We start from the raw sequence: 21,055 nt of genomic DNA on the forward strand, positions 1-21,055 counted from the left end.
ACCAGTTGGGTGCATGGCAGGACTCAGAAGGGAAGGAGTGATTTTTGGATTTTGCAGCACAGATTCTGGTGGAATGAATGGTGGGTGCTATGTTGCACCAATACAGTGGAACCCCCCCACAAGTCACCCCATTTTGCAAAGTACACCCCTCAGGGAATTCATCTAGGGGTATAGTGTACATTTCAAACCCCCAGGGGTTTCACCAATTTTGATACAAGTGGGCAGTGAAAATGAAAAATTACATTTTTTTACACAAAAATGCAGTTCTGGCTCAAAATTTTTCATTTTCAGAAGGTATGAAGGAGAAAAAGCACCCCAAAATATGTGCCCCAATTTCTCCCGAGTACGGAAATGCCTCACATGTGACCAAAAAATACCAGTTGGGTGCATGGCAGGACTCAGAACGGAAGGAGTGATTTTTGGATTTTGCGGCTCAGATTCTGGTGGAATTTTGGTGGGTGCTATGTCGCATTAGCAAGACCCCCCAAGCACCAATACAGTGGAACCCCCCCACAAGTCACCCCATTTTGAAAACTACACCCCTCAGGGAATTCATCTAGGGGTATAGTGTACATTTCAAACCCCCAGGGGTTTCACCAATTTTGATACAAGTGGGCAGTGAAAATGAAAAATTACATTTTTTACACAAAAATGCAGTTCTGGCTCGAAATTTTTCATTTTCAGAAGGTATGAAGGAGAAAAAGCACCCCAAAATCTGTGCCCCAATTTCTCCCGAGTACGGCAATGCCTCACATGTGACCAAAAAATACCAGTTGGGTGCATGGCAGGACTCAGAACGGAAGGAGTGATTTTTGGATTTTGCAGCTCAGATTCTGGTGGAATTTTGGTGGGTGCTATGTCGCATTAGCAAGACCCCCCAAGCACCAATACAGTGGAACCCCCCCACAAGTCACCCCATTTTGAAAACTACACCCCTCAGGGAATTCATCTAGGGGTATAGTGTACATTTCAAACCCCCAGGGGTTTCACCAATTTTGATACAAGTGGGCAGTGAAAATGAAAAATTACATTTTTTTACACAAAAATGCAGTTCTGGCTCAAAATTTTTCATTTTCAGAAGGTATGAAGGAGAAAAAGCACCCCAAAATATGTGCCCCAATTTCTCCCGAGTACGGAAATGCCTCACATGTGACCAGAAAATACCAGTTGGGTGCATGGCAGGACTCGGAACGGAAGGAGTGATTTTTGGATTTTGCGGCTCAGATTCTGGTGGAATTTTGGTGGGTGCTATGTCGCATTAGCAAGACCCCCCAAGCACCAATACAGTGGAACCCCCCCACAAGTCACCCCATTTTGAAAACTACACCCCTCAGGGAATTCATCTAGGGGTATAGTGTACATTTCAAACCCCCAGGGGTTTCACCAATTTTGATACAAGTGGGCAGTGAAAATGAAAAATTACATTTTTTACACAAAAATGCAGTTCTGGCTCGAAATTTTTCATTTTCAGAAGGTATGAAGGAGAAAAAGCACCCCAAAATCTGTGCCCCAATTTCTCCCGAGTACGGCAATGCCTCACATGTGACCAAAAAATACCAGTTGGGTGCATGGCAGGACTCAGAACGGAAGGAGTGATTTTTGGATTTTGCAGCTCAGATTCTGGTGGAATTTTGGTGGGTGCTATGTCGCATTAGCAAGACCCCCCAAGCACCAATACAGTGGAACCCCCCCACAAGTCACCCCATTTTGAAAACTACACCCCTCAGGGAATTCATCTAGGGGTATAGTGTACATTTCAAACCCCCAGGGGTTTCACCAATTTTGATACAAGTGGGCAGTGAAAATGAAAAATTACATTTTTTTACACAAAAATGCAGTTCTGGCTCAAAATTTTTCATTTTCAGAAGGTATGAAGGAGAAAAAGCACCCCAAAATCTGTGCCCCAATTTCTCCCGAGTACGGAAATGCCTCACATGTGACAAAAAAATACCAGTTGGGTGCATGGCAGGACTCAGAACGGAAGGAGTGATTTTTGGATTTTGCAGCACAGATTTTGGTGGAATGAATGGTGGGTGCTATGTTGCACCAATACAGTGGAACCCCCCCACAAGTCACCCCATTTTGCAAAGTACACCCCTCAGGGAATTCATCTAGGGGTATAGTGTACATTTCAAACCCCCAGGGGTTTCACCAATTTTGATACAAGTGGGCAGTGAAAATGAAAAATTACATTTTTTTACACAAAAATGCAGTTCTGGCTCAAAATTTTTCATTTTCAGAAGGTATGAAGGAGACAAAGCACCCCAAAATCTGTGCCCCAATTTCTCCCGAGTACGGCAATGCCTCACATGTGACCAAAAAATACCATTTGGGTGCATGGCAGGACTCAGAAGGGAAGGAGTGATTTTTGGATTTTGCAGCTCAGATTCTGGTGGAATTTTGGTGGGTGCTATGTCGCATTAGCAAGACCCCCCAAGCACCAATACAGTGGAACCCCCCCACAAGTGACCCCATTTTGCAAACTACACCCCTCAGGGAATTCATCTAGGGGTATAGTGTACATTTCAAACCCCCAGGGGTTTCACCAATTTTGATACAAGTGGGCAGTGAACATGAAAAATTACATTTTTTACACAAAAATGCAGTTCTGGCTCAAAATTTTTCATTTTCAGAAGGTATGAAGGAGAAAAAGCACCCCAAAATCTGTGCCCCAATTTCTCCAGAGTACGGCAATGCCTCACATGTGACCAAAAAATACCAGTTGGGTGCATGGCAGGACTCAAAAGGGAAGGAGTGATTTTTGGATTTTGCAGCTCAGATTCTGGTGGAATTTTGGTGGGTGCTATGTCGCATTAGCAAGACCCCCCAAGCACCAATACAGTGGAACCCCCCCACAAGTGACCCCATTTTGCAAACTACACCCCTCAGGGAATTCATCTAGGGGTATAGTGTACATTTAAAACCCCCAGGGGTTTCACCAATTTTGATACAAGTGGGCAGTGAAAATGAAAAATTACATTTTTTACACAAAAATGCAGTTCTGGCTCAAAATTTTTCATTTTCAGAAGGTATGAAGGAGAAAAAGCACCCCAAAATCTGTGCCCCAATTTCTCCCGAGTACGGCAATGCCTCACATGTGACCAAAAAATACCAGTTGGGTGCATGGCAGGACTCAGAAGGGAAGGAGTGATTTTTGGATTTTGCAGCACAGATTCTGGTGGAATGAATGGTGGGTGCTATGTTGCACCAATACAGTGGAACCCCCCCACAAGTCACCCCATTTTGCAAACTACACCCCTCAGGGAATTCATCTAGGGGTATAGTGTACATTTCAAACCCCCAGGGGTTTCACCAATTTTGATACAAGTGGGCAGTGAAAATGAAAAATTACATTTTTTTACACAAAAATGCAGTTCTGGCTCAAAATTTTTCATTTTCAGAAGGAATGAAGGAGACAAAGCACCCCAAAATCTGTGCCCCAATTTCTCCCGAGTACGGCAATGCCTCATGTGTGACCAAAAAGTGGCAGGACTCAGAAGGGAAGGAGTGATATTTGGATTTTGCAGCACAAATTCTGGTGGAATGATGGTGGGTGCTATGTCGCATTAGCAAGACCCCCAAAGCACCAATACAGTGGAACCCCCCCACAAGTGACCCCATTTTGCAAACTACACCCCTCAGGGAATTCATCTAGGGGTATAGTGTACATTTCAAACCCCCAGGGGTTTCACCAATTTTGATAAAACTGGGCAGTGAACATGAAAAATTACATTTTTTTACACAAAAATGCAGTTCTGGCTCAAAATTTTTCATTTTCACAAGGAATGAAGGAGACAAAGCACCCCAAAATCTGTGCCCCAATTTCTCCCGAGTACGGCAATGCCTCACATGTGACCAAAAAATACCAGTTGGGTGCATGGCAGGACTCAGAAGGGAAGGAGTGATTTTTGGATTTTGCGGCTCAGATTCTGGTGGAATGAATGGTGGGTGCTATGTGGCATTAGCAAGACCCCCGAAGCACGGTGAAATTATGAACCTAATATTCCATAGATGTGTGGTATATTTTAAAACACTCCTTTATACATAGGCCGGGTTTGTCGGGGCAAGTGTCACACTGGAAAATAGTTTGCTTTCTTATTCCCTTTTTATAGCAAACTTTGCACCTTTTTTGTGTCCTGCCCTTTTTTCCAGTGGAGGGGATTTCATCAGGAAAATGCTGCCCTGGTACAATACGGGGGCCAGTACTAGAAGTACTGGGGCCCTCTGCCTGCTGGTTCCCAAATATTAGGCCCTTTATGACTTCCTCTTGAAAGTGCATAAATGTCCCCCTCTGGCCGGTAGAACGGAATAGCACGTAAGCGTTATACAGTGCCATCTGGATGATATACACGGCCACCTTCTTGTACCAGATTTTTGTTTTCCGCAGGGCACTGTACGGCTTCAGTACCTGATCTGAAAGATCCACTCCGCCCATGTACCTATTGTAATCCAGGATACAATTAGGTTTTGAGGTGTGGGTACTGGTACCTCGTACAGGGACGGAGGTGGTACTGTCTCCGTGAATTGTTGTCAGTATAAGGACATCCCTCTTGTCCTTATATTTGACCAACAACATATTTTCGTTGCATATTCCCCTGCTTTCACCCCTTCTCATTACTTGGGCAATGTGCGTTTTTGGGAGGCCTCTTTGGTTCTTGCGCACAGTACCGCAAGCTGCTGTACCTCTTGAACCAAGGGCCTTAAACAGGGGGATGCTAGTGTAAAAGTTATCCACATAGAGGTGATAACCTTTATCCAGGAAGGGGTGCACTAAATCCCAGACAATTTTCCCACTAACACCTACGAGGGAGGGGGGGCATTCTGGCGGTTGAATTCTTGAATCCTTCCCTTCATAAACCCTAAACCTGTGGGTGTACCCTGAGGTGCTTTCACACAGTTTATACATTTTTATGCCATACCTTGCCCTCTTACTGGGAAGGTACTGGCGGAATTTAACCCTTCCTTTAAAATGTATAAGGGACTCGTCGATACAAATAAATATTTCAGGGATGTACACCTCTTCAAATTTGGCACTGAAATGATCAATGACCGGCCTGACTTTGAATAGCCGGTCAAAGGTGGGATCATCTCTGGGTGGGCACTGTGCATTATCGGTGTAATGTATAAATTTAAGAATTGTCTCAAATCGAGTCCGGGGCATGGCCATACGGTAAAATGGAGTACTGTACAGAACATCTGTACTCCAATATTGCCTAATTTCTGGCTTTTTTACTATGCCCATATGAAACACCAGACCCCAAAACGTCATCATCTCTACTGCATCTACAGGGGTCCACCTAGCAAATGATGACGTGGGGTTTTGAGCAATAAACTGCTGGGCATATAAATTAGTTTGGTCCACCATTAAATTTATAAAATCATCAGAGAAAAATAATTTGAAAAAGTCAATTTCTCTGAGACCTGTGGAATCAAATTGGATTCCTGGCATGGCCAAAAACTCAGGAACCTGGGGCTCAAAATTGTCTGGTGGTGGGGTCCATACTAGATCAATTATTGGGGGGGGAATCTCAGCTGATCTACGGGGGCGTCTTTGAGGGGGTCCCTCATCACCAGAGGAGGAAGAGGAGCTTAAGACGAATCCTTCAAATTCCCCGCTTGCATCACTGCCTGTGTCAGAGTCAGAGGCAAGCATGGCATATGCCTCCTCCACTGAATACATTCTCCTGGATGACTGGGAGGACATTTGGGAGGACATTTGGGAGGACATTTGGGATGCCATTTTTATTTTTGTGTTACTGGTAGTGAAATGTTTCAACACGTGTATAGTGTAGGGGGGGGTACAAACTTTATTTCAATCCGGGGGGTATGTAGTGTGTAGTGTGTATGTGGTGCAGAAAAAAAAAAATACTTTATACCAATAAAAAAAAAAAAAAATGAAGGGGTTAAAAATAAAAAATTGAAGGGGTTAAAAAAAAAAAAAAAAGGTCCTGCGCCAAAAATTGAGCACAGATGTTGGTCAGTAACGTCTGTCACTGAACAGCGCTCAAAGGCAACAGGAATCTGATCAAAAAAAAAAAAAAAAATTGATCAACCCTGTGCCGAAAAAGCTGATCAGTGATGTACGTCACTGATCGGCGCACAGTGGCCACAGGACACCCACAAAATCAGTGTGTGTAAAAAAAAAAAAAAAAAAAGACCCCACAGCACTCACAAAAAAAAAAAAAGGTGATCAGTGATGCGACACTGATTACCAGTGAGGGACAGCAGGTGCACAACCTTTGGTGCAACTGACAGTGCAACTGGCAGCAACTGACAGGTATATATATAAAAAAAAAACCTCTGCGCCCCCAAAAAGTTGCTGATCAGCACAGATATACTGATCAGCACAAAAGGGGGGGTAGCAGACACAAAATATACACTCTCTATCACTCTCTGTCACTATCTCTCTCTATCTCTCTATCTCTCACTATCTCTCACTATCTATCACTCTAGGACACTGCAGCAGCAGCACTGACAGTTATATGTATAAAAAAAAACTGCACCCCCAAAAAGGGGGGGTAGCAGACACAAAATATACACTCTCTATCACTCTCTGTCACTATCTCTCTCTATCTCTCTATCTCTCACTATCTATCACTCTATGACACTGCAGCAGCAGCACTGACAGTTATATATATAAAATAAAACCCCTGCACCCCCAAAAAGGGGGGGTAGCAGACACAAATCTCTCTATCTCTCTACCTCTCACTATCTATCACTATCTATCACTATCTATCACTGTATGACACTGCAGCAGCAGCACTGACAGTTATTTATATATAGAAAACCCCTGCACCCCCAAAAAGGGGGGGTAGCAGACACAAAATATAGCTCTCTCTGTCACTATCTCTCTATCTCTCTCTATCTCTCTCTATCTCTCTCTATCTCTCTCTCTATCTCTCTATCACACTGCAGCAGCAGCAGGAAGTCTCAGGAAGTCAGATCCAGGAAGCGTCCAGCACGCTACAAGCAGTGATAAGGTGATCAGGTAAGGTATTTGCAAGGATCAGGTAAGTATTAGCAAGGATCAGGTCGGTATTCACGGCAGGCAGGCACGGTGACCGTTCTGCACGCTATTCCAGACCGGAATGGCGTCTGCAGCGCAGTCACCGTCAGTTTAAATGTCGCGCCTTGGCTGTGATTGGTCCGTGGGTCCCACGGACCAATCACAGCCTTGGGGGCAGGTGGGGTGAGGGTGGGGTGAGGTGTCATCGTCACCGATGACCCCCTCATGCCCCCTGACGCCCGGCGGTGATTGACACCTGTGTTACCGAGCGTCTGATTCGCTGGTAACACAGGAAAACGCTGTGAATGGCTGTTCACACTGAACAGCCAATCACAGCGATCGCCGACGGGGGGGCGGCATCGCAGCCCCCCCTGGGCATGCAGGGACATGTCTGCTGTCAGGGACAGCAGACATCGTCCCTCTGTCACTGCGTCTCGAGACGCAGTGACAGTTTAAACTCATGACGTACATTTATGCCATGTGTCGGGAAGTACCTCCCGGCCATGACGTAAATGTACGTCAAATGTCGGGAAGGGGTTAACCCTTGCAGGACACCAGCTACTTATTCAAAATAATGACATCTGTGACCTATGCCCACTTTACTGCCCTATTACTGCCCAAATCCTTGTTGGTAAAAAGAAATGGCAAGTGGGTCATATGTAAGTTACCCCCCTGTGCGGGATTCCAGTGTAATATTTTTTGACCAACGCTGTTTAACCCTTGCAGGACACCAGCTACTTATTCATAATGATGACATCTGGGACCTATGCCCACTTTACTGCCCTATTTCTGCCCAAATCCTTGTTGGTCAAAAGAAATGGCAAGTGGGTGATATGTAAGTGACCCCCCTGTGCGGGTTTCCAGTGTAATATTTGTTGACCAACGCTGTTTAACCCTTGCAGAACACCAGCTACTTATTCAAAATGATGATTCTGGGACCCATGCCCATGTTTGTGCCCATTTTCTGCTCAAATCATTGTTTGTCAAAAGAAATTGCAAGTGGGTCATATGTAGGCAACCCCCCTGTGTGGGTTTCAAGTGTAATATGTTTTGACCAACGCTGTTTAACCCTTGCAGGACACCAGCTACTTATTCAAAATGATGATTCTGGGACCCATGCCCACTTTACTGCCCTATTACTGCCCAAATCCTTGTTGGTCAAAAGAAATGGCAAGTGGGTCATATGTAAGTGACCCCCCTGTGCGGGTTTCCAGTGTAATATTTGTTGACCAACGCTGTTTAACCCTTGCAGAACACCAGCTACTTATTCAAAATCATGATTCTGGGACCCATGCCCATTTTTGTGCCCATTTTCTGCCCAAATCATTGTTGGTCAAAAGAAATTGAAAGTGGGTCATATGTAGGCAACCCCCCTGTGTGGGTTTCATGTGTAATATGTTTTGACCAACACTGTTTAACCCTTGCAGGACACCAGCTACTTATTCAAAATAATGACATCTGTGACCCATGCCCACTTTACTGCCCTATTACTGCCCAAATCATTGTTGGTCAAAAGAAATTGAAAGTGGGTCATATGTAGGCAACCTCCCTGTGTGGGTTTCAAGTGTAATATGTTTTGACCAACGCTGTTTAACCTTTGCAGGACACCAGCTACTTATTCAAAATGCTAATAATAGTTGATGGTGGCGCTCAAACCTAGATTTGCCGGCTGCTGTGTCGAGTGGGTCCCAACTCAGAGAATAATATATAAAATATAATGCTTGGTGACCAGCGCTCAGGCACTAACATACATATGGTGTGTTTACTATGAACGTGCTGTGACAGACAAGTCTGTGAGCCAGTGTTGAAAAGCAATGTTATTTATTGAAGCGGAGTAAAAAGAATGACTGCACTGTTGTGATCTGTGTTGCAGCAGCTGTTGATAGCCGGGGCAGGGCTAAAGGACACAGCGTGCTGGTGGCACAGTCACCTGTATGAGAATGCACAGTCGGGTAGGGAGGGGGGGTAATGATGGGTGGGGGCAAGTGGGGGGTCAGGGAAGAACAGTGCGGTGGTACTGGGTGTGGGCGGTGCCCAGATAGTCCCGGACTGGAAATGCAGGAGTGAAACAGCTGGATGCCCACAACGGGGAGAGTACAGTCCTGGGTCAAGGAAGGTGGCAGGGTGTCGTCGAAGGCTGGCGTCCCAAGCACCTCCGGCGGTGCACCGTGCACGTACCTGATACCCGCTTGATCTTCTCCCGTCTGGAGGGTCCTCGGCGATGTCCACGGCTTGGAGACTGTACCGGCGTCTGCTGCAGGGGAGGACGCCGGCTGTCGATCCACGCCGCTTCTACAGCAAACAGCCGCACTTCCGGGTTCTGCGGGGATCGCGTAATCGGAAGTGTGAGCTGGTTGGTGGAGCAGGGTGGGCTCGACTCCTGGATAGGAGGAGACTTAGGAGCTTGTAGGATGATGTTGTATGTGCGATCCAACGCGTTTCTGCCCTTGTGGGGCCTTTCTCAAGGATACATGGGGTTGCTGATGAGCCTTGTTTATAGGGGTTGTTAGTCACTCCCCCTTGGTGGGTGGTGGCCATAGGTTCCCGGGGCTGTCAATCAGAGAGGTTGTGTAGTCAGCTGATTGCACAGAGTTCTGTGTCAGTTTCATCTCTGTGCAGTGTGCCAATGTCTGTTTAGAATTTTTTTGAGGGGGTCAGCTGCTTGGTTGTATTGGGTGATGAAGAGTATTTTATTGTTGTCTGTGGTTTTGTTTTTGTCTTCACAGCTATCAACAGCTGCTGCAACACAGATCACAACAGTGCAGTCATTCTTTTTACTCCGCTTCAATAAATAACATTGCTTTTCAACACTGGCTCACAGACTTGTCTGTCACAGCACGTTCATAGTAAACGCATATCACACCATATGTATGTTAGTGCCTGAGCGCTGGTCACCAAGCATTATATTTTATACTTATTCAAAATGATGACATCTGGGACCTATGCCCACTTTACTGCCCTATTTCTGCCCAAATCCTTGTTGGTCAAAAGAAATGGCAAGTGGGTCATATGTATCTGACCCCCCTGTGTGGATTCCAAGTGTAAGATTTTTTGACCAACGCTGTTTAACCCTTGCAGAACACCAGCTACTTATTCAAAATGATGATTCTGGGACCCATGCCCACTTTAGTGCCCTATTTATGCCCAAATCCTTGTTGGTCAAAAGAAATGGCAAGTGGGTCATATGTAAGTGACCCCCCTGTGCGGGTTTCCAGTGTAATATTTGTTGACCAACGCTGTTTAACCCTTGCAGAACACCAGCTACTTATTCAAAATGATGATTCTGGGACCCATGCCCATTTTTGTGCCCATTTTCTGCCCAAATCATTGTTGGTCAAAAGAAATTGCAAGTGGGTCATATGTAAGTGACCCCCCTGTGTGGGTTTCAAGTGTAATATTTTTTGACCAACACTGTTTAACCCTTGCAGGACACCAGCTACTTATTCAAAATAATGACATCTGTGACCCATGCCCACTTTACTGCCCTATTACTGCCCAAATCCTTGTTGGTCAAAAGAAATGGCAAGTGAGTCATATGTATCTGACCCCCCTGTGTGGATTCCAAGTGTAACATTTTTTGACCAACGCTGTTTAACCCTTGCAGGACACCAGCTACTTATTCAAAATGATGACATCTGGGACCTATGCCCACTTTACTGCCCTATTTCTGCCCAAATCCTTGTTGGTCAAAATAAATGGCAAGTGGGTCATATGTAAGTGACCCCCCTGTGCGGGTTTCCAGTGTAATATTTTTTTACCAACGCTGTTTAACCCTTGCAGAACACCAGCTACTTATTCAAAATGATATCTGGGACCCATGCCCATTTTTGTGCCCATTTTCTGCCCAAATCATTGTTGGTCAAAAGAAATTGCTAGTGGGTCATATGTAGGCAACCCCCCTGTGTTGATTTCTGCAGTGAAATTTGTGGGCCATGATTCATTAACCCTTGTAAAAGTGATTGTTCTGAATAAGAAGCTGGAGCTCGAATAAGAAGCTGGAGCTCGAATAAGAAGCTGGCCGAATAAGAAGCCAACTTCAGCCTCGTGGCTCTGCCTCAGTACAGGCACGCTGGCAGTCCATGGTTTATTTAAGGATCCTATATCCACGCTAGGGCACAACCGACTCATACCTACCAACGGCCACTTAGGTCGACAGTCATTGGGTCGACGTGTCTAGGTCGACATGGGTTTAGGTCGACATAGCGTTAGGATGGAAGGTTGACATGGGTTTTTTTTTACTGTTTTTTTGAGCCAACATGTGCTGACAGGTGGTATTTCATGCCCTACCATCCACTAGGCGTGGCGGGGGAATAAAATAGTGTGCCGAGAGCAGCGAGGCACCATGCCCGAAGCATAGCAAGCGATGCGAGGGTCTGCGGTTGACTTCCAACTGTGTCCATGTCGACTGTGTCGACAGCCGGGTAAAAAAAAAACAGTAAAAAAAAACCATGTCGACCTTCCGACCTGTCAACCTAACGCCATGTCACCCTAAACCCATGTCGACCTTGTCCTATGTTGACCTAGACACCTGTTGACCCAACAGTGTTGACCTAATGACTGTCGACCTAAGTGTGGTTGATAAAACGATCAACACCCCTCCCAACATGACACTCTCCAGGAGGGACATTTTGCTCTGTTCCTCTTTCAATGTATGATTACTAGCGTGCCGGTCGAGGGTAATTTAATTGACCCCTTAGGGGGCATACACACGTTGTGATTTTTACCTGTGATACCATACTCTCCAACATGACCCATTCCAGTAGGTACAAATTGCACTGTTTCCGGGCTTCCCTCTTAATTGATAATTGCAGTCACCTGTGTTGAACTCGTTCAGTGATGATAACGGTGTTCCAGCAAAGGTGAAGGCAATCCTAGATTAAGGAAGAAGTCCAGAAACACAGCATTCTGTACCTAATGGAATGGGTCATGTTGGAGGGTATGTCATAAGCACAAATCCTACCTCCCAACTGTCCCGATTACAGGGTTTGCAATGTCCCGCGGGCTGGGAGGAGCCGGAGATCACTGATGTTCTGCAGAGCAGCCGGTGATTGCTGCATCTCTTCAGGGAGGATGGGAGCTGGCGCTAGGCACGCCCTTAAAGGGAGAATGTGTCGGGATTTCGGCGGTCGGGATGGTGGCAGGGTGGTGTTTACCTGCTCTCTACGCAGCAAATATATGCTGAATTACCCCAAAGATAACAACATAGTTACAAAGAAGAGAGTGTAATGTTGGATGGGCAAATCAACTTCACTGTCAAATTAATGACATAGCCCTACACAGGGGTAGATTTATTATAGCGGCGCCTATCGCGCCGCTATAACAGTTCCTGCTTCGCCTCATTAGCGAGGCGAAGCAGGAGGGGACACCGACAAGATCTATTAAGATCTTGCCGCCGGAGTCGGGGAGCCCTAACTCCCCCCTCCGGCGATGTCCCTCCTGGAGACAGCGCATCAGTTAATACTGATGCGCCGTCTCCTTCCCCCCCCTGGCCGGCTCACTGCGCATGCGCGGGATCTCGCTAGTCTCGCGAGATCCCAGCGCAGCTCAGCGCCAGCAGCAGGGACAGCGCTGTCCCTGCTGTTAGGTATAGGGCATCGCCGCCTGCAGCTGGCGAAGTCGACAGCTGCAGGCGGCGGAACGGTCAGCGGTGCTGACCGTTCATAAATCTGGCAGGAGGCAGGGGCGTAGTGCAAAATATCGCCCCTGCGCTATTCCTCCTGCCCCACACCGCCGGCGTTAGAGTAAACGCTCCGCGGGTGTGATAGATCAGGGGAAGCGCTATCCCCTGCTATAACGCATGGGGATAGCGCAGATTCCCCTGATCGCCATATAATAAATCTACCCCACAATCCCTCAGTTATACAATGTATATATGTGCCTTGAGGGTATAGGGGTAGGAATGGCAAAATACAATGTACCTTGTGGGTATAGGGGTAGGGATGGCAAATTGATGGTCCCAAATTGGGTTGCTAGAGGATCGTTATGTTAGTATTTCACACAGGACATAATATTGATGTTTCTCACAATGGGACAGATTCTCTAAGCTTCAAAAGTGATAAAATGGAGAGTGATAAACAGCCAGCCAATCAGCTCCTAACTGCCATGTCACAGTCTGTGTTTGTAAAATGGCAGGCAGGAGCTGATTGGCTGGCTGTTTCTCACTCTCCTTTTTATCACTTTTAAAGCATAGAGAATCTGGCAACACCAATGTTATTTTTTTTTTTGTGATAAGGGCAGCTGTTAAAATTGCGCATGCGCAGTAAAAAAGAAAAAACGATGTATGCACAATGGAGCATGGGACAACGGGGAACAGATTAGTTGTTGCTGCAGTATTATTATTTTTGGATCACTTCTATCAATACTAGTCTTAAGGCCCCCATACACTAGGGCGACTTGTCCTGAGGACAAGTCGCCCCCGACTTCCCCCTGAGCTTCCCGGGCAGCTCCCCGGGGGAGCTTGATAAGATTGGCACTTGATGTGCCATTTTTTACATGTGATAAATTGTCTCGATTTATCACATGTAAACCCGGGGAGCAGGGGGGGGCTGCAGAACAGAGCTGCTGGTGGGGGGCGCTGCTAAGGCAGTGTGCAGGGGACGCTGCGGGGGACAGTGACAGAGCCGGGCAGGGGGAGGCAGGAGCTGTCAGTGCTGGAAAAAAAAGCCCATACAATGAATGGGCAGCCTGTGATTGGCTGAGCGCTCTCTCAGCCAATTGCTGACTGGCTGAGAGAGCGCTCAGCCAATCACAGGCTGCCCATTCATTGTAGGGGCTTTTTTTTTCCAGCGCTGACAGCTTTTCCTGCCCAGCTCTGTTACTGCCAACTCTGTGTCCCCCGCAGAGCGCCCCCCTGTCTTACTAGCAGCGCCCCCCCCGCATTGCCGGCTCCCGGCTCCCTGCGGAGGTAGTGCAAGCGGGGACCGCAGGCGTCACAGAGCAGAGACTGTCGGCGCGGCGGGAGAATAGAAAGAAATCTTATTCAAAAGACCGGGCGGCCGCTGAGCTCAGCCAATCAGCGGCCGCCCGGTCTTTTGAATAGGATTTCTTCCTATTCTCCCGCCGCGCCGACGGTCTCTGCTCTGCGACGCCTGCGGTCCCCGCCTGCACTACCTCCGCCGGGAGCCGTCAATCCGGGGGGGGGAGTGGGGCACTGCTAGTAAGACAGGGGGGCTGTATATAAAGATATATCGGATCTGAACATCGTGGGTGCTAAAAAGCACCCATGATGGCTCAGATTCCGATATATCTTATGTTCTGCAGGTCCGATGCCGTGATCCTATCCGATGCGCACGGGACCGCGCATCAGATCAGATGTCAAACACATGCGATTTTGGTCCGATTTCACCCGATTTATCGGCCCAAAGTCAGATGAAATCAGATAAAATCGGCCGAAAATCACATAGTGTATGGGGGCCTTTAAGGTCCTAAGTCTGATGGACGGGGGAAAGTTTATGCTTATGCAATTCTCAAAAGTTTTGTAAAAATGTTTTTAATTTAATGGACCCATTTGGCCCCTCGGTGGTATGCCCGGAAAGTTATTTGGCTGAGGTGCGCTGTCCCCCCACTTTAAAGAAAACGTCTGAGATTGGCCGCCGAACTCGGATGTTATTACATACAGATGGAGCCGCTCTCATTCAGCGGGGGGTCTGGCGGTCGCATCGCCAACCTCCAGCCCCTGCCAGCCGCTGGAAGGGGACGCGCGCACAAGACGCTCTTGCCTCCCCTTCAGACAGAGCTTCCCGTCGGTCCCTCCCAGCACCCTCCTAACCCTGCCCATCTCCCTGAAGTTGCGCGTCCCAGTCAGATGGAGCACCTCTCCGCCGACGTTCGCCATCTGGGGCATTCTGGTGAGCCCTGGCGCTGGCTGAGAAGTGCTCCATCTGTATGCCCTTAAATCAGTGATTGGTGGCCTGATACATTTCATGGGCAAATTTAAAAAGGGGCGTTCATTACTGGTAATCTAAGCAATAAGTTAAAATTGAATGAAGGCAAAGGCACATTTCTATATAGTGACAGCTGGAATTTTAATGTAAGACAAAGAAGTAGTACAAGCTATAGCACTATTATGTAACCTCATAAAGCCACCACACCTTACAGATTCATAATCCATTCTGTCCCTTTAAACCAGGACACTAATGAATTAAACAGAATCTTTGTAATCTATGAGCATTTAAGTGTAAAGGGATAACATAGTAGGCCTAAACATAAAGAACCCATATTGCCATCTTCACCAATGTATATAAAGCTGTGTACACACGGGGGCGATAGGGGCTGAAATCGCTGGAAATATGGTCGCAGGGGACCATATTACCAGTGATGGGAGTGTGTCCCGGTGATAAATCACCAGGTGCGCGCTCCCGTTTTCTGCCCCATTGTAATCGCTGGTCGTAGGAGCCTGCTCCTGCGACCAGCTGATTACCTCTGCGGCACCGCCGGCAGAGTTTCCCTTTCATCAGCGACCATCTCTGGTCACTGATGAAAAGGGGACACTGAGCAATAAGTCACACAATCTAAAACAAAAATCACTCAGGGGGTATTCAATCCCAGCTGAATTTTTCACCTGCCAAAAATGTGCAATTTTCTCCTGTTAGGGCTAATTCATCTCACCCTATTCAATCCCCATGACGATTTTTTTTGCCTAGGGCTAGTATTGGCGAAAAACAAATGTATTGGCAAATTTGACACAAATCCATTTGATATTGGCTAATTTGCACCCGTTTTCACCCATTTTTACAGCGCTTTTCACCCATGGCATTTTGCCCCCTGACCCCCCCCCCCCAAAATAAAATGGCATGGGTGAAAATGTACTCAAAAATGGGTACATGTCTGTGATTGAATTCTGCTAGACGAGTCTTTGCCGTTTTTTCCACCTGGCAAAAATTTAGTCCGGGATGGAATACCTCTCTTTCATTCTGATTTTGGGTTCCAACAATACAGCCCCACAGCCAGAGCACTAATGATCTGCCCAGTGTTCAGGTCCACAATGCCACCCTTCCTCTTCAATGCAAATTCACCCTCTGTTCTTCTAAATTTTCATATTTTGATGTTATTTATTAGGTTTTAGAGCTTTATAGCTGTTCTACTTGTGCTTCTCTATCATTTGTGTGCCTCCATGCTCCTATTTGCATTCAGATCATTGTTCAGTTGATTAGCGTTTTAGTTCAGTAGAGCTGTAGCTGTACAAGAACCAGCACTTATTGATGACATATGGGCTTAATATCGAGCGAATAAACAGTTGTTACAATCACAGTTGTCTTATCTCCCTGATCGTCCGAGAGACTCCTACGTTATCGTGAGGCCTCCAGGGAGAACAGGCTTAGCTCCCAGAAGGTTGTCCAACCATCTTCAAAGTGAGCGAGGATACCGTATGCCAAAGCAGTTCTTGCACCTCACAAATATTGTGTCTAGTGTTGTCACTGGGCGAACATGCCGTTTGGACAGGAAAAGGGAATTTGGTGCCAATGCTATTAATGCTGCCTATTAATAGGGCAAAAACAAAAACCACATGGAGCGATGTCTTACTTTAGAAACTCATTTTGTTTTGTGAAAGCTGCAGTGCCTAATTTACATACCTGTATGTCCACATACATCCAGCCTCAGTACACCATGTAGTGGGAGATGTCTGGCAATTGAGCGCCAGGTCTCGTGCATCTGCTTAATTTGATATGTGCCACTTGTATACAGTGGCGTTGAGAGGGGAGAGGACGGCTACTTTTTACCCGGGTCCCTCTCCAATCCCCCCCCCCCCCCCGTTGCAGGGAGTTGGGCAGTGGGGAGTCAGATGATAGGCTGCCGCAGCAGCACAGCCTTTCTCCCTGATCTGAGGCGCGTTCCCATGCTCCGCAGAACGGAGTGGAACTGGGATTGCATATGACACATTGTATGCAAAAGGTCCGCATATGATGTATCATATGCAGTCCAAGTGCACGGGAGCTGCTGAGTAAGTTGATGGGGTATCGCATGAGATGCCTCCCACTAGTGGATGTCCCACAGTAGTGACCCTTATTCATATTATGCCAGACAGTAGTGCTCCTTATTTATGTTATGTCACCCAGTAGTGCCCCTTATTTACATTGTCACACAGAAATGCCCCTCATTCACATTATGCCACACAGTAGTCTCCCTTATTCATATTATGCCAGACAGTAGTGCTCCTTATTCATGTTATGTCACCCAGTAGTGCCCCTTATTTACATTATGTCACACAGTAGTGCCTCTTATTTCAATTATGTCACACAGAAATGCCCCTTATTCACATTATGCCACACAGTAGTGTCCCTTTTAATTATGCCAATGTCAGGAAACCCTGGATCGTCGGGATTGACATCACAAATGGGCCCACCCACTGAGATGTCAATCACTGCTCCCGGTGAGGCTGTACAGGCGATCGGAGGATCACCCGTACACACAGCACAATGCACTGAACTCATCCTCCTTAGGCAAGTGTCATCTAACGCCTCTCATCTCACATCTCACCAGCTTCCAGGTTAGAGATGGCCTCATTCTGAATCCATGATAGCCGGTGTGAAAATGCGGTATCCAAACAGAGCAGACAGCAGCGGTGCCTGCAGCCCAGGTGAGTAGCCTATATACCTGGATGGGGATAGAGCGGGTAGTCTATGTCACAGGGCCTAATTTAGACCTGATCGCTGGACTGTGAAAATTGGGAGCCCAGCGATCAGGTAAATGCACCTGGCCACAGTCGTTCCCCACCCCTGTGCACGGCTGCAAATATGTGTGCAACAGTGCACACAGGAGGAAAACCATTCGCAGTCACTAACCTTCGAGCAGTTTTCCCCCTGTGCCAAGTAAGTCTAGACTTACTTGACGCTGCCATGGCCGTGGAAAGATGGAGGCCACTGCTGCTGTCAGCGGCCCTCCCTCCCAACGGCTGGGCACCGCCTGCGTTTTCCAGGGCACTCCCATAAACACCCACCGGCTGTCAATCATGCTGGCTTCATTTGCAGGGGCATGCGTGGTCATTTCATAATTGCTCAGGTTGCGAAGTTGCAGCCTAGTGATCGGGTCTGAATCCCACCCACAGTGCAAAATGAAACATTGTTTTCACCCTTTTGACCCCATCAGGCCTGGACTAAGGATATCATCCCAGTACCCTCCCCCTCTATGCCCCTGATTACAAGTCGGATAGGGGTATATTTGCAGACCGACCCTACTGTCGAACACATGGCTTGTACATTTTCCTTCTCCCTATTTAATATATTTTCCCCCCACATCCAAATTTGCTGTACAGTATATATGTCTAAGTGAACCCAATTGAATGTTTTATGTGCAAGACATGGAAGATGGATCGTTGTTTCGTTCCTGATAAACTCATGATCGTTCCATGAAAAGTATTTAATGACCATTCTTGATGTAAGTCCAAAGGTTTCTGCAAAAGAACAGAGAGAGAAGCCAATGCCAAACTAGAACTGCATGAAAGCTGCTGAAACCAGATTGTACAGTGTTCCGAGGAGAACCAATCTCCATATCTGTAATGTTTCTCTGTAGGAGGTTTGTTTTTACTGATCAAGATATTTTATAAATTACTTTAGATGGACTAATGCACTTTGTTTGCCAGACAGACTCTTCATTTCAGCATTCTGTGTATTATATTTTACTATCTCCTTTTAGCTATGTTGCCCCACCAGCTATTTTGGTATTTGGCTTCTTTCTATTAACCAATATGACTAAACCTTTGTTTCGTATTTATTTATTTTGGACTGTTATGTCATCCAGGTAGCAGACAATATATAGGCAAATTAGGACATGCCTGAGGCAGCAGTCAGTGTGGACATAGTTCAGTGTTAATGTGATGTATTGTTTTTCTTTTAGTTCCTTCCGGAATGGCCAGGAGTGTCTCAAAAATTGGGTCCACCTCCCATTCCCGGAAGGGGGTCAGCAGTGGACGCAGGCTTTTTTAAAGGGGGGTTTCCAAATGTAATCCAAAATCTCCCACTCTGCAGCACATTGCGCTAAGTACGGGAGTCTGGGGGAGGGGTAACAGCCTTAAAAATTGGTCTTTTTAAAGACTATATATATGGAATACAGTATTACAGTATTAATATTTAACAGTACAGATGGTTAGTATAGGCTGTTTTATACATTTAAATAAGATGTGGTCAGGAAAAGGTTAAATATATCATAATAAATACACAAACAAATAAACATTCAAACATAACCGAACCAGTACTGCACTTTCTAAGCTCACAATCTCCCACTTCATGGTAAGGTTCCTGTCTCTTCCTCCTAGCAGCTGCTCTCTGGTCCATTGCAATGTTTGAGGGCTCAGATCCACACATACAGTAAATCAGGGTTGCCGACCCTCCCGGAATTCCTGGGAGTCTCCCGAAAATCGGGTCCCCCTCCCGGCCCCCTGGAAGGGTGGGCAACCCTCCCGGAATCTGGGGGACCCCCCTGAGCCCCCAAAATCGCGGCATGTAAATGCCGCAATCCGCGGGTCTCAGAGGAGGGGGCGGAGCTAAAATGGCACAATCGTGTCATTTTAGCCCCACCCCCTCCATGGAGATCAGTCATTTGTACTATTTCCCGTAATGGGGGTGGGGCTTAATGACGGCACAGTCAAGCCCCGCCCCCCGATCGGGTAAGGAAAGTCTCCTCTCCAGGCTTCTCCTGGAGAGGAGCGTTTAAACGTCGGCAACCCTGCAGTAAATGTGGTAGAAGAAGCTGGAACACTGGGCATGTTTCGGCAGCTCTGCTCTGTCCCTTACACGGCATGATGTGGTAGCAGCTCTAGTGATCATATTATATACCAGTGCTATTGTTGTCATAATATAAGGCACTTGCCAAGAGGAAGGGGTTTCCGGGCTACCAGAAACACCCCCTCCACCCCCACCTTGCGTTTGCCCAAATCGCATCATTTAGTACCACTCCCTCTCAGAAGAGCCGCAAATCATGGCATATACAGGAAAGGGGGTGGCGCTTAATTATGAAAGCCCTCCCCCCTGGAAAAGCTGCAAAGAGTCTCCTGTCCGGGCTTCTCCCTTAAAGGGGACACTTAAAGTAGGCAAGTATGGTTTTAGGAAGTACGGCAGGGATTCCCAACCTCGGTCCACAAGGCACACTAAAGCTATGTACGAACCAATAGACATATATCTACAGATGGATCGGGCATCGTGTTCTACATACACGCTGCCCGATCCTTCGGAACTGACATCTGCCCACTGAGCTTTCAATCACTGGCGGCTCCCGGCACAGCTGTACAGGCAGTCGGCAGATCGCCGGCACACACAGTACGATGCGTCGATCTACCTCTAGACATATCAGGCATCAGCTGTGTTGCAGAGCCGACGCAATATATATCGATGCCGTTCACAGATATATCGCTCGTACACACTGACTGATGGTGCACTGATATATCGGCCGTTCAAATGAGCGGCCAATATATTAGCCAGTGTGTACGCACCTTAACAGTGCAGGTTTTAGTGCCATCCAGGCTTGAACAGAGGTGACATAATTAGTAGTTATTTAGGATTTAAACATCCGTGCTGAAGCCTGGATATCACTGAACCTGCATTGTTGTAGTGCCTTGGGAACCGTGTTTGGGATTGCCTGAAGTACAGTGTACTGGAGCTATTCTTACCATGAGCCACAGTGAGAAACTTGCCTTTAGTGGTAGGATTTTAGGGGGATATATTAACACCTGATTGGATGGTTGCTAATCCTGTGATCAGGTAATCGCCTCCCAGCCAGAGGGAAATCCTGCCCTGTGCAAGCCTGCAAAAATAACTCACCATCGATTGACTTTTCCTCTGTGTGCAGTGTGTGTGTCGCCCAGGACCTACTCTGCCAGTGCGATAGAAACAGGCTGGGCACAGGCCCTCCCTGAAAACAAGGCAATCCACGAATGGGAAAAAGGACAGGTGCGGCGGGGGGCTCTAATTTGTGCTGCTGTTAGAAAAAAAGGGTCAGTCAGACCCACACGTTTAAAGGAAAAAAACAGCGCTTGATGTTGAGGAAGAATTAAAAAAAATCCAAGGGATGGATATTAAAAGGGTTTATTCGCATATATTGATAAAATCACGTACAGCC

The 21,055-nt window shown here is 46.9% G+C and overlaps 1 protein-coding gene across 1 annotated transcript in view; it reads left to right on the forward strand.

Moving 5' to 3' along the window:
* The window catches only part of NPR3 (natriuretic peptide receptor 3), a 166,904-nt gene that overhangs the window by 11,903 nt on the left and 133,946 nt on the right, over positions 1–21,055 (forward strand). The window contains exon 2 of the mRNA XM_083155023.1: positions 17,486–17,582. The gene's annotated coding sequence lies outside the window, so the exon portion shown is untranslated. The remainder of the gene's footprint in view (positions 1–17,485; positions 17,583–21,055) is intronic.

Source organism: Crinia signifera, chromosome 1 (genome assembly GCF_055691185.1).
Source record: "Crinia signifera chromosome 1, ASM5569118v1, whole genome shotgun sequence".
Taxonomy (NCBI): domain Eukaryota; kingdom Metazoa; phylum Chordata; class Amphibia; order Anura; family Myobatrachidae; genus Crinia; species Crinia signifera.